Source organism: Monomorium pharaonis, chromosome 8, assembly GCF_013373865.1.
Source record: "Monomorium pharaonis isolate MP-MQ-018 chromosome 8, ASM1337386v2, whole genome shotgun sequence".
NCBI classification, from domain to species: Eukaryota; Metazoa; Arthropoda; class Insecta; order Hymenoptera; family Formicidae; genus Monomorium; species Monomorium pharaonis.
Window position 1 is genome coordinate 5,539,866 of NC_050474.1, and position 12,656 is coordinate 5,552,521.

Genomic DNA, 12,656 nt, shown 5'->3' on the forward strand with positions numbered 1-12,656 from the left:
TTGCGAGGGAGGGGCGGGGGCGGCGGAGGGAGAGAATGGTGGCGTCGCGCCGGAACTTTATAAAGCGCGTCTTTGCATGTTTTCACTCCGGGCACGCACGCTTTTATCGTCCCTACAACGCCGCCGGTAGCGGCACGATAACACGATCCAATTCGTCGTCACGACACGTGTATATGTATATATACGTACGTGTGCGTGTGCGCGCGCGCGTAGATGTGCTCTGTGCATGCATATGTATGTATGTATATATGCGCGTGCACGCATACACGCGTCGTACATGCATGCATGCATACCGGAAGAGCGTGCGGGCGTTCCGCGCGCGAGGGGCAGAACGATCGATCGCAAAAGTTACGTAATGAGTCTCCGCGTGTGCTAACTCTTGCCCGGAGACCGCCAAAATCTAGGTTATCAAGTTTTCGTCGGCAACCCACGGCCGACACGCTCGAACAGGGCCGCAGCCACCTCGTCCGAAAGATGTGAATGTTGAAGGTAAACCGTTAAAAGTATCCGCCGTCCTAAAGCGCGAAACTTTTATTTGTAGAAAAATAAAACTTTTCCTTCCGGGAAAACGATCGGATTTCATCTAGTAGACCGAGGAATTGACAAGGAATTAAAAAGTTCTTCTGCTTTCTTTCTGCTTGCGAATTTGATTGAGCGCAATGAAATTCATAGTCAAAGAAATTGCCCGCCGCGTTCGCAAGCGCGATATTCAATCGAAAACGATTTTGTCGCCGAAAACGACGGGCACAAATCGAATAAAATTTCTTAATTCGTTTTCTCCTCTTCTCCGCCCGGAGTTTGCGCGCGCGCACGGCGCCAATTAAATTTCAGCATGGTAATTCAGGCGGGTGCACCGCCGGGGGAGATCCCGAAGATGACGCATCTCTCTGCGTCAGCGCGGCGGCCCGCTCTCCTCTCTCTCTCTCCGCTTCTCCCGGCCCAGAAATGGCTGGCTCGATTAGCGCAACTGGGCAACCAACTTCGAAAACCCGTCGGGTGCGATAACTTTTCTCTCTTTCTCTCTCTCTCCCTTTTGCACGCGCGCGGCCGAAACTTTTCGTCTCGTTTCTCTTTTTCCCCTCTCGTTTCTTTCTCGCGTCGTGCATTAGAGTAATCACGGCGAGAAGAGGCGTAACGTCACAGAGAGCGAGACGGCTCTTTCTCTCTTCTAAAGCTCGCCTTATTGAATGAACGGAGAGAAGTCGATCCAGTTATCCGAAACATTTGCACGCGGTAGTTCGTGAAACTGTCGGTGGCATTTAATAAATTCGCTTCGGCGATAAGGTCACTGCACTAGTCGGCGAACAAGTAAAAATAACTTGTGAAAATGTGAAAAAGTTTTTTATGTGAAAATTAAAAGTATGTGAAAATTAGAATGTAGAAAAACATTAATTTGCAGTTTATTATTTTCAAGTCTCGCTGTTATTTTTTTGTTTTTCATCAATACAGTCATTTATTGACGCTTGTTCAGCGACTGGTGCAATGACCCTACATAGGCTCAGTCCTTCAAATCGCATATTGAAAATTTTTTTGCTGATTAATATTTCGCCCGCGTGATTTTCGAAAAATTCGGCGAATATCCGGCATTGCCGGATACCGCATCTGCATTTATATGGAAATAAATGAGAGTAGTTATTATACAGGAAATTAAAGACAAAAAAAAATTTTTTAATATTCGCACGGGGAGTAATATACGCGTATGTGTGCGTGTGCAAGAAATATTTACATTATTTCAGAGAAATTTTTATAATTTTTTCGCGATATTTCTCATTCTAACCAACATTTTATTTAATATACAGTTACGTAATTATATTACGTTGGGTAATGCTTAAATGATATTTCGTTATTTTGAAACTACAGGACTTTCATTCTGAACGAAATGAGATGTGGTTTATGTAAATCAAACGCTCCATGAATACAGGTACTGATATATCACATATTATTCTCTTATACCGCATTATAAATTAATTTGCATAATAATATGTTATGCGATTCTGTTCGTAATTCGCCCTAGCTATTTCTTTTTTCCCCCTTCGGAAAACCGTCGCTATGCGTTCAATTACGGTATCACGATTTCGGCGCGCGGCGATGTACCGAGATGAATGCGCGCGGGCGCTCGCTCGCTCGCTCGCGTTTTATTACGTGTATATTCAAGTGTCTCATTATAGGCCATGAATAATGTAGCGCTTGGAAATGCATCGGCCGAATGGAATCGCCCCGAATTTCCGGGGGGATAGAATAAAACACGTCGTATCCATGCTAATCGCCGTGTTGTATTTTGCCGGTCAATTGCGCCGACTAGACCAAACAGTTCAATTTAACGACGGCGGCAAAGAGACGGGCAGTGATAATATCCACGTCTCGTAATCGGGAACAACTGCTGGGACATATGCGTCACGCGCGCGCGATGCTCCCGATTAAATTGCGCGTCCTCTAAACGGCGTAACGAGCGGTGCACAGTGCGCCGCATTCCCACGGGAATGTTTTCGCTCCCGCTCGATCGGCGGGGGATAGCCGATCCTCTTTGATTCATATCGCAACCGGCGCGGCGGCGCAACGATAAGATCCGTAATGAAAGCGCGATAAACCGCGGAGGGATTGCTGCTGCACGCCTGTTATCACCGTGCAGTCGTAAACTTCCACGAGCGTACGGGGAATTCAAGGATGCGATTCGCACGATTCTCGTGAGCGGAGAGAAACGTCCGAGTACCCGGTCAAAGAAGAAACAAGCCGCGGCATTCGATCTCGTTACGGCCGATATGCATTTCTGTAAGCGCAGTACGGTAGATAGAATTACGAGATAATCGTTTTGTTTATTCGTGCCCCGTAGAATCGGACGTTTGTAGTTCGGATTGGTCCTCTTCTGATTCTTTTATAACGATAACGGTATATGTAAAACGGGTGATGTAAAACGCGCGACTGCGCGTAACGCATATCCAAAATTTCTATGCTTGTCCGAAGAAGCGTCGGAATATATCGTATCCTGATGCATTTGGTACGTCTAGCTCGTTTAGGATGGTTCTAGGAAAACTTATGTCTTGCGGTTTAACTATTTAATGCTATACATCTCTCGTAAATTTACATAATGTTCAGTATGCAAAATACTATTTGATATTTTCACGCTAGTAAAGCGAAATTTTATACTGCAACGGAGGTAATTTAATTCACCGGAACGAGAGAAAATAGTAACTTGGTGCTTATAAATTACAAAATTTTTGTTACAATATTCTTTTCCCCTTCTCCCCCGCCCTTCTCCCTCCCTCGTTTCATGAGAAGAGGAAATCTGTCATCCGTAATACTCTAGTTAACATTCGGTTGATAGAGGTAATATAACATCTGACGTGACTTCGTATTCAAGAGCCTGCGTTAACAGCGCGTATTTTATAGTGCTCCTAATGTACAAAGATGGATGTGGTTGTCGGAAATTCCGAGGAAACTCCGCCGAACCCGACTGACTTTTAATTCCATTTTCCGCAAACCATCTTCTGTTTCCAACAAACAACTGAATAATCGATAGTTACCGCGGTCCTGCTCCGACGGATGTTGAATTTTAATAACATCGGTTCTCTCAAATCCAGCGAATGAATAGGCATCAGACTCTTTGTCGGGTGAATAGTATTGTAAAGACAGTCGACATGCACAGAGGCGAGAGAAAGGGATCCGAGCCGAGCCTGGTGATACGACGAGGCGAAATCGGCGTTGTCAGGCGTCCGGAAAATCGGAAAAGTCAGGAAAGCTGGAAAGAGCCAGGGGATGTCAGGGTGAGTCTGAAAAATTTCGGAAAACTTTTACGAGTTGGACGGGAAAGATTAATTGACGCGGTAGAATGACAAATTCGACTCCAATACTGTTCGAATCGTTATTAAAAATTACAGCATAAAAAAGCGATAACAATAGGAACAACACAGCTCTTTAACATTTCCATTTCTGCTTGTGTGAATTAACTTTAATCTAATTCGTAAAACTAGAAAAAGGTAAGGATAAGTTAAGCCAAGATAAAGCTGCATTGGTAAAAATAATAATACATTAAGTACACCTTCGTCGCTTTGTCTTCTTTTTTTTTTCCCTCGATGTTTTTTCGCAAGATGTCGCAATCGCATTTAGAACCTTATCTCGCGCGTATGATCGAAGTGCGAATAAACTGGAGAAACTCGGGGAAATCTTCCAATTATATCCGTGCGCGGCGACCTCGGCAGAGCGACGATACGCGACACCCGTTAGACTATCACCGAGGAGAATGACATAAGACATCCCCGTTCTGACTCGGGCGCCATATGACCGTCTCTGTCGCAAGCTTCGTCCCCGCTCCGGGTACAAGAGGGAGAGAGGGAAGTCTTCTCCTGGCCCCCCTCTTACACCCGCGCCGCTGTCCTCTACATTCTACTACCGTCATTCCTTGCCCTCTCACCGGTCTGCCACCTACCACCACCCCCGCACTCCCACCACGTCGGCATCGGCGCACAACTACCATCGCAACCGTCACCACTACCATCACGCTGTGACCAACACATCGGCATTACCACCGGCTCGAGAGAGCGGAAGCGAGAGAGACGATAAAGGAGACGAAAGAAGTCGAAGACGAAAGAGAGACGGAGCGAAGCGGGGGAGATTACGTGGGAAGGAGAAAAAGAGGGAACAAAGAAGCCAAGAGTAACCCGAGGAGAGATGAGCAAGATGGAGGAACAAGGAAACTACGTATGAGGAGGACGGAGTAACGAGGAGATAGAGAGAGAGAGAGAGAGAGAGAAGCAGAGAGGGGGGAGGAAGAGACAAAGAGGGAGAACGAGAGAGACAGAGAGGGGGCAACCAGGCAAGCACAAGCATAGCGTGGCATGGCACGGCATATCCATAGACATATACACTGTGTCTATGGGCATATCGACGAGATCCGACAGCGGCCGAGCGCCACCGAACACAACCGACTCGGACCCTGCGCGCTCAACCCAAACCCGAGAAAGCATAGTTGCATTTAAACTGCCATCCTACTCAGGAGGTCTCTCTCTTCCTGAGTCCCGAGCGACCTCGGGACGAATACGTACGTACGTACGGTACGTACGTAAGTCGCCGCGCACTCCGCGGTGTGTGTTAATGTTACGTCCGCGCTCCGTGTCCGTCTTTCATCGAAAGAAAAATGAAGGGCAGGTAGAAGAGTGGAGGAACGAAGGAAGAGAGTTAGACCCAGAAGCGCACAGTCCCGGCAGAGCAGAGCGGTCCGGGGGTTGACCCGGTCGCGCACAGGACACCCGGTCGGTCTGACGTCAGAAGCGCCTTTAACTTGTTGGATTCGACGCGAGTGCGACGCGAAAGTGAGCCGATCCGTGAGCGGTTCCGACCAATTCGGGACGTGGTGAAGGTGCCGGACGGAATGGATGGATGGATGGATGGACGGACGGGGACGAGTAGATGGCTGGATGTTCCCCTCACTTTCGGACCTGTCGCGACGGAAGGGGGGAAGGCGCGGAGGGCACCCGTTCCCGGTCGGGTTTCCGGTACCCGCGATGCGGTTACCTTGTCACGCGTTTTCCGCTGGTTCCACCGCTGGTTCGCGTCGTTCGCTTCGTCATTCGCTTTGTCGGCACTACTGTCACTGTCACTGCGTGCTCGGTTCGGTTCGTTCTCTCCGCTCGTTTCTCGCTCCGCTTTGTGACGCTGTCGCTGTCGCCTCGGCCACTAACTGCCAGCTACGATGTTAACGAGATCTCCAGCACTCGGTGTAAAAAAAAAAAGCATATAACACGACGTAGCAACGAGCTCAAGGCGAATAATATTCTTGGCCTTTCGGAGGCGAATGGTACATGTATTTCGTCATCTCTGTTAACTCCTTTTTCGTCGTTTTTTTTGACACTGCTTAGTTTGAGTTTGTATTTAATTACATCGCACTCGCAAGAAAGTGGAAAATGAAAATTATCTCTCTTATCTACGTTGAATCGCGGTATCTAGCAAGTGCGTAATTCTCTGATGACGTGTGCGATGACAACCTTTCTGGAGCGTGAACGTATAACGACCTTAATGGACGTTCTATACGTCTGTCATGTAGGGACGTATCTCGTTTTTCATGAAATAAGACCCCGCCTGTTCTCTCGCGGATGCCAGTTATTTGTCAGTATCTTTAATCATCGTAAATTATCATTGACGACAATGAGACTGGCAGACAGATACAGAGTTAGCTCAACTTGCAGCCGCTGGTGCTACATACGCATAAGCACATACACGTACAAGCGACGTTCTTTAAATCGTTCAAGTACCGATAATCATCGGCCGGCACATTGTTCGAGAACATTGATCCAGGGTCTCTGACTCTCGATTCGAGATGGAGAATTTCTCGTGCACACGTCGATTTTGGAATATATATTATACCGGTCGGAAATTCTGTGACTTGAGACTTCCGTGTTATCGCGTCGAGTAGAGTAGTCATCGTCGTCAGTTCTGAGTGAATACACGATTAAGCTCGAACCGGCGAGCCAAAGTTTGGTCTGAAACCGGTGTTCTCGAACCCGGGGGCTAGATTATCGTAACCCGTAAGGCACCGCTGTTCGAGTGCCGGCGAACCCACTTCGAGGGTCGATGACGAGTGTCCGCATTTTTGACGCGTAACGTAACGCGGACCGATAGCGCGATAGCAAGTGAGAAGTTATAGTTGCACGCGACACGATAGCGAGACACCATAACTTGGCGAGTTATTTCCGGATCTTGAAACCGAGTACGTACATCTTTAGATAACAGTCGATGATATCTAAAGCTAAAGAGAAGTTACGCGATTGCTATGAGTTGATCGAGGAGGACGGTGGTGTCTTGTCCTCCGCACATTAATTTCTGATAAAAATTCTCGCGAAGGGAGAGCGGAAGGGGACTCAGACGCGCGCCATGAAAGCAATCGATATTTAATTACACGGGATCGACGTAATATATGTGATGGATTTTTTTTTTTCGCCCGCGTCTGTCGCGCCGGTTTCTCTCGAAATTATTATCCGCGCACGAACGCTCGTACCAGACTCGTAAACGCAACACGCTGTCACTGTACCGCGACGCGCGTGCAGGGAGCGAGAAAATATTTGCCTACGGAAATATTTGGACCCGCCGTCGGAGTGATCGCGCTGTTGCACGTCAGCCAGTAATCTAGCACCGTGCATTGGCGGTGGCACTCGAAAAGCACCCGAGTATATATCTAATACTAATACCAGTGGCTGTTAACGAGGATATTCGTCATCATCACTCTCGCGGCGTTAATCAATAAGATTCGCTCGTGGGATAGATCCGCGTACGAAAGCGCGGAAAATTCAGCGGCTGACACGTCCTCAAATTTGATTTCTGACGGGGCCGCCCAACAATAATTGTCAATCGCCGCGTCCAAAATCAAGCTGGCGATAGTAGTGGTAGTACCTGACGACAGAGAGAGAGAGAGAGAGAGAGAGACCTGCGTGCTACACACGTCTCGCACACAGACACCTATACACGACACACGCTCTCGTGTTGCCGCGGTACGATCTTCCCGAAATTTTTTCTTTTTTTTTTCGACGGCGATTAATCACTCTGCCGGTTAACGTAATCAATCTCGATGTCAATGCGATTTCGCGTCTCGTCGTTTTTTTTTTTTTTTTTTAACTCGTAGTTGTGTTAACGTCACCGAGAGGGAGAGAGCGAGCGAGCGAGAGAGTGTGCGACCGTGTGGTCGAGGATGTTCCGGGAAATTCGTTTCGCGAAAGAGAATAGCCCGACCGGTGCCAGCGACTTCGGATCGAAGTTTGGAAACGCTTTTGTTCTCACTGAAAAAGGTGTTTGAAAGAGGGTTGCGCGGATCGATATATCGGCTTGACTCATCCCCTCTTTTCGTGCTCTCCCTCCTCCCCTCTCTCTCTCTCTCTCTCTTTCTCTGTCCCTTTCTCTCTGCTCCCGGGATGATGTTTCTGCCTAGATATCGGCGTGAACAAATATACACAGTATATACGCGACGAGTATTCATTGATAACTCGCAATTCCTGTTCGAGTGAGTTTTTTACGAGCGACGAGAATTACTTTTCGAGAACCGTCGGGGTCAAATTTTTGCGAGGATTAAAGTGGGAGGTAATGTCCGTCGATCGATTAAATCGACGGACGGGGGAAAAAAAAATCGATAGGCGTTAATTAAACCGTCACGCATTTTAACCCGCGGGGAACCCCACGCGTAATTGAATTATTTAACGACGCGCTAATACGCGCTCTTGTGCGCATCGTGTCGTACTTTGCATGTCAAATCACGAATTTGTAATTAACGTAATGAAACGTGAAGCTCGGAAGAAGTGTCGGGAAAGAGAGACGGAGAAAGACTAATGAATAGTGATTAGGAGCCTAACGTAAATTCACCTGCGACCCGGCGCGAGACAATCGGGCTCTGTGTCGTGGAAATTAAGCAAGATTTCCCAACGGCGGCGTGGAAAACGCCGCCGTTCCGAGTGAATCATCGTGATGCACAACGTTTCGTAACTGCCGTCGTCTACGGCGGCTCCGCAAAATTATCCTCACCGCGCTCGTTTGTATCTCGCTCGCTTACATCGAATTATCGCGGTAATCCCTTTGACACTTGTACCAAAAATTCCGAGCGTCCTCCTCGCCCGCTTCTTCTCTCTCCCTCCCCCCTCTCTCCTTCCAAAGCTCCGCTGGGGCTCCGCTGGCAAAGTAAAGCGTACCCGCGATGTAACCCGCCGCCGCCGTACTTGTTGCGTCTAAAACTTCACGAACCGAAATCTCCCTCTTGCGCATTCGGCCTCATAAATTCGCAATAACCTGCGAAATTAGCGAGTGTCCCACGTCGATGTCGCGATACGCGGCCCGTAATTTGCGCACGCAAAACTTCCTCGGATTAGACTACGGCGGGCGCCTAATTGATGCGCGGATCCCGGCAAAAACGTGTTCGCAGCAATTTGCGCTAAACGTCCGAACGTTAGTTCGATATATCCGAGCGAAGCGGAGGTAATTACGCGAGGGTGCACGCGACGAGTGGTTGAATTTCGTCAGTTGCAACCTCGATTTACTTTACAGCGCGTATCATCGTCAGCCGGACGTTTTTCGACGCATTTTCGCGTCGCCGCATTCGGGCTCCACCTTCTTGCGATATTTTCGTCCACGGTTTCCTTTTGATAATACAACTTTTCCGATAATGGGTGGCATGCCGAGGCATTTGAAATGAGAACGAGTAATATCGTCTCCTGGGAGGATCGTGGCAAGTGGGAGGGAAGGGGAACGTTATGCGTACAAATGTACGACACTCTCGTCCTCTCGCGGGCCGGCGAAGTGGCATGGGTTTTGTCCCCGTTCTAGATTTATTATTGCTATAACAAACGGCCGTGCTTCTCTTTGAGGTCTTTATTATTCAAGTAAGAAAGGCACTTGAAGACACGGTTATTGAAACCCGCGACGAGAGCCAATGGAAACAAATTTACTGAATTACTTTCAGGCACAAATGCCCTTTGAAGTCCCAAAGCCTCCTTATTTTGGACGACGGGGTAAAGCTCGCATAAATTTATATGGCCGCTAGTTACAGCGCGCCAATATTTATTCAACGTGATCGTAACTCTTAGGCCGGTTATTCATAATCGATTCTTGTTTCAAGACCGATCCTAAGATGCTAATACGTCTCTACGTTTGGTTTATGATATCCCGAGACAATAATGCTCAAGATGATCTTAAAAATACGAGTATCTTCTTGTCGAGAAATTGTACTCTCGTTTCCTCTTTTCCTCCGTAATCGTAGGTTTCCCCAAAAAACGTCGAATGCTCTTCCCGATGCAATTCCTCGTCGATCTCGAGACTCGACCCGCGCGCGTCTTGGGGCTCCCTTCATCCCCTCGTTGCGTCACTCGATGCTAACCGGAAGTGTAACCGCCAATCCGCAATTACCATCCGTAATTATTTGTAAAAGCGTTGCGCACAGTGACACCGTGGCTACCTTCGCGTATACGCGCGGCACATCGAGATCAGCAACATCCGGCGTCGGTCTCCACGCCGGCACGTAGAGCTCGTCTCCGGCAATCGATAGACCTGAGTGACCGAGGAAATTCGCGAGCCGAACCGAAATTTCATCCCACGTCGGAAGCGTCGCGATGTTTGCAGCCGGAGGAGGAAGCGCCTATCGATCTGCCTCGACCCAAAAAGGTAAGTAGGCGAGCGCCATGGTTACCATTATCTTTAGATCGCGCCTCGGACCTTTCTTCTTTTTTTTTTTTTATTTCGCCGCGATAAGCCCCGCGGGTCACACGTATGTACGTAGAGGGATGTGTACGTCGCGGCGAACGGCGGCGTTTTAACGTTGTGATCGAAGTGAAAAGTCCGCTTTAAGTGTAGGGGAAGGCTTATTATCTCTCCATTATAAATCACACAGGTATTCCAGCGACAACAATACCCCACCCCGCGTGCGCAATTTCCGCCCGGTTTCGTGCCCGCGAATATGTCCGTGAAATATCGCCATCTACTTTAGATACGTTCTATATTTCGGGGATTTGAATTCGGGTCAGTGCGAGAGAGGTATATGTTGCTATGCAACAGTCATTCGAATGCCGTGCGGGCGGGCATTTTGGAAAAGATTTGCACGCGGAGGGTAAACGCGGTTCGCGAATTGAATTGGATTAAATTGAATTTGTTTCCGGGGGGGACGGGGGGAGAAAAAAAGAGGAAAGATTTAAGGTGTTGAGCGTGGCCGGCCCTTCGAATTAATGCAAATTAAACATTCCGCGTCCGAAGAATACGCGCTAAAGGCTTATACACAAAGGCGTGTGCAATGTACATGTGCAACTACGCGCAGCGCAAGTGGAGCCTAATTAACGTAGTTGCACTGTGGCACATTCCACATGAAGAACACGTGTTACACCATTAATTATTAATTAGCGCCGCAATATGGAAATTACAATACCGTAACGTACATGCGTTATAATAATAATAATAATTATAGCGCGTGATTTGTTACTTCCCGGTTGAGCCTTAGTTATAGGCACGGCCGCCGAACGAACCGCGGTGAACTTAACTTCGGTCCTGCATCTCGAAAAGTATCGCGGCCACGTGAATTATTGAGTGAGGAAAAAAAAGACCGTTATTTGCGGTAAATTACATTCCGCGCACGATGCACGCTGAAGATTAAAATCCAGGTAAAAGCTGCGTTCCGCCCTTTATGAGCGTTGTTTATGCCGGCGTAACTTTTCCGAGGAGGTGTGCAACGTGCATAAATATCTCTGTTAAACTCGGCTTGCAAGATTAAAAACTTTTCCCCGCCGTGCCGCCGCCGCCGCCGCCGCCGCCGCCGTGCGCGGGCGCCGCATAAAATTCTAGCAAATTTACAATTAAATTTCACAGCCGTGATAATAAAGTAAACAAGCGCCACCTTTGCATGCAAATTGAAGCGCAGTTTACGCGAGAGAAACGCGATCGTCCGCCGTACAGGTCCACCGCCGCCGTACCGCCGAGTACCGTCGAGATGCGTGGGTACCCCGTTTGCGCGATTTCGTCGACGGCGACGATGAAAGGAGGAAAAATAAATAATAATCTCCCGGGACCTCTCCAAGAATAGGAGCGGGTAAGAATACTCGCGGGGGAAATCGATCTCTCTCGCCGTTCGGGATTATTTTGCAGCGCGCGCGCGGCCGCGCGAGCGCGTTGTCAGCTGTCGCGCAGCCGTTCGTATAAAATAATAATTTCTCGAGATATCTCGCGAAAAGGGGGGGAGAAGGGGAGAGAAAATGGTCGCGGGGCTGAGGCTAGATCGATCTCTCCCCCTCCCCCCCCTCTCTCTCTCTCTCTCTCTCTCCCTCTCCCTCTGCTTCCTGTAGCCGCGCTACGCCGGGAGACTATTTCGCGTGGCGGGCGCGCGCTATCAGCTGCGTGCGCGAAATGTGGCAGGAATTCGAATCCGTTGGTTCCCTTCGTGCTTCCTGCCCGCGGTCGGTCCACGAGTTACGACTAGCCAGCCAGCTATCCAGCCAGCCATCCAGCCGTTGCTAGCAGGGCTGCGAAACGAGAAGCGACAGCACCCCACGGGAAATTGTATCGACGCGCGCTATACGGCCAAATCGATTTCTTCTCCCAGTTTTCGAGGAACGGACGACTCGCGAGTGCGGGGGCGGGGGCGTGTTTCAGGTCTCGCGAAAGTACCTCGCGCAATAAAAACCCGCGTTTCGAATAAGGAGATGAGGTGTAAATGTCATATCCGTCATATATCTATATCGCCGGCCTTTAAAGGGGCCTGACATTCGCTTTTATCTCAGGGGTTTTATGTCGATTGTTGAATGGTAATTGATTGATGGATTGTGATTCTGCATAGTGTATATTTATGTTACGTAAAGGTTTACACAGGTGCTTTCTACGTTCTTTAGTCCTGGAGTGTGCTAATATATATCTTTTTTACATTAACATTGAACGAAAATTTAGCCGCACTAAGAATTCTCTTACAATTCTCTTTTTTATGTATTTTTTTATGGCTTGCAATGTATGACTGAATTAACATTTTAGTATAAAACATTTTATTATATTTTTTTTAACTATCAAAATTTTAACAACAGAAACTGTACCAAAGTCTTTGAAATAGCGCAATAGAGTAAAAGTTCACCTACATTTAGTAGCGTTCGTGGATTAAAACTATAAGCTCAAAGTGTAAATTAATCATGCAAATTTAAACATAAGATGCATCAATTATT

The 12,656-nt window shown here is 48.1% G+C and overlaps 1 long non-coding RNA gene across 1 annotated transcript in view; it reads left to right on the forward strand.

Moving 5' to 3' along the window:
• Positions 1–3,521: 3,521 nt before the first annotated feature.
• LOC118644178 overlaps positions 3,522–12,656 on the forward strand; it is a 46,478-nt gene continuing 37,343 nt past the window's right edge. Inside the window, exon 1 of the long non-coding RNA XR_004964387.1 lies at positions 3,522–10,128. This is a non-coding gene — a long non-coding RNA (uncharacterized LOC118644178). The remainder of the gene's footprint in view (positions 10,129–12,656) is intronic.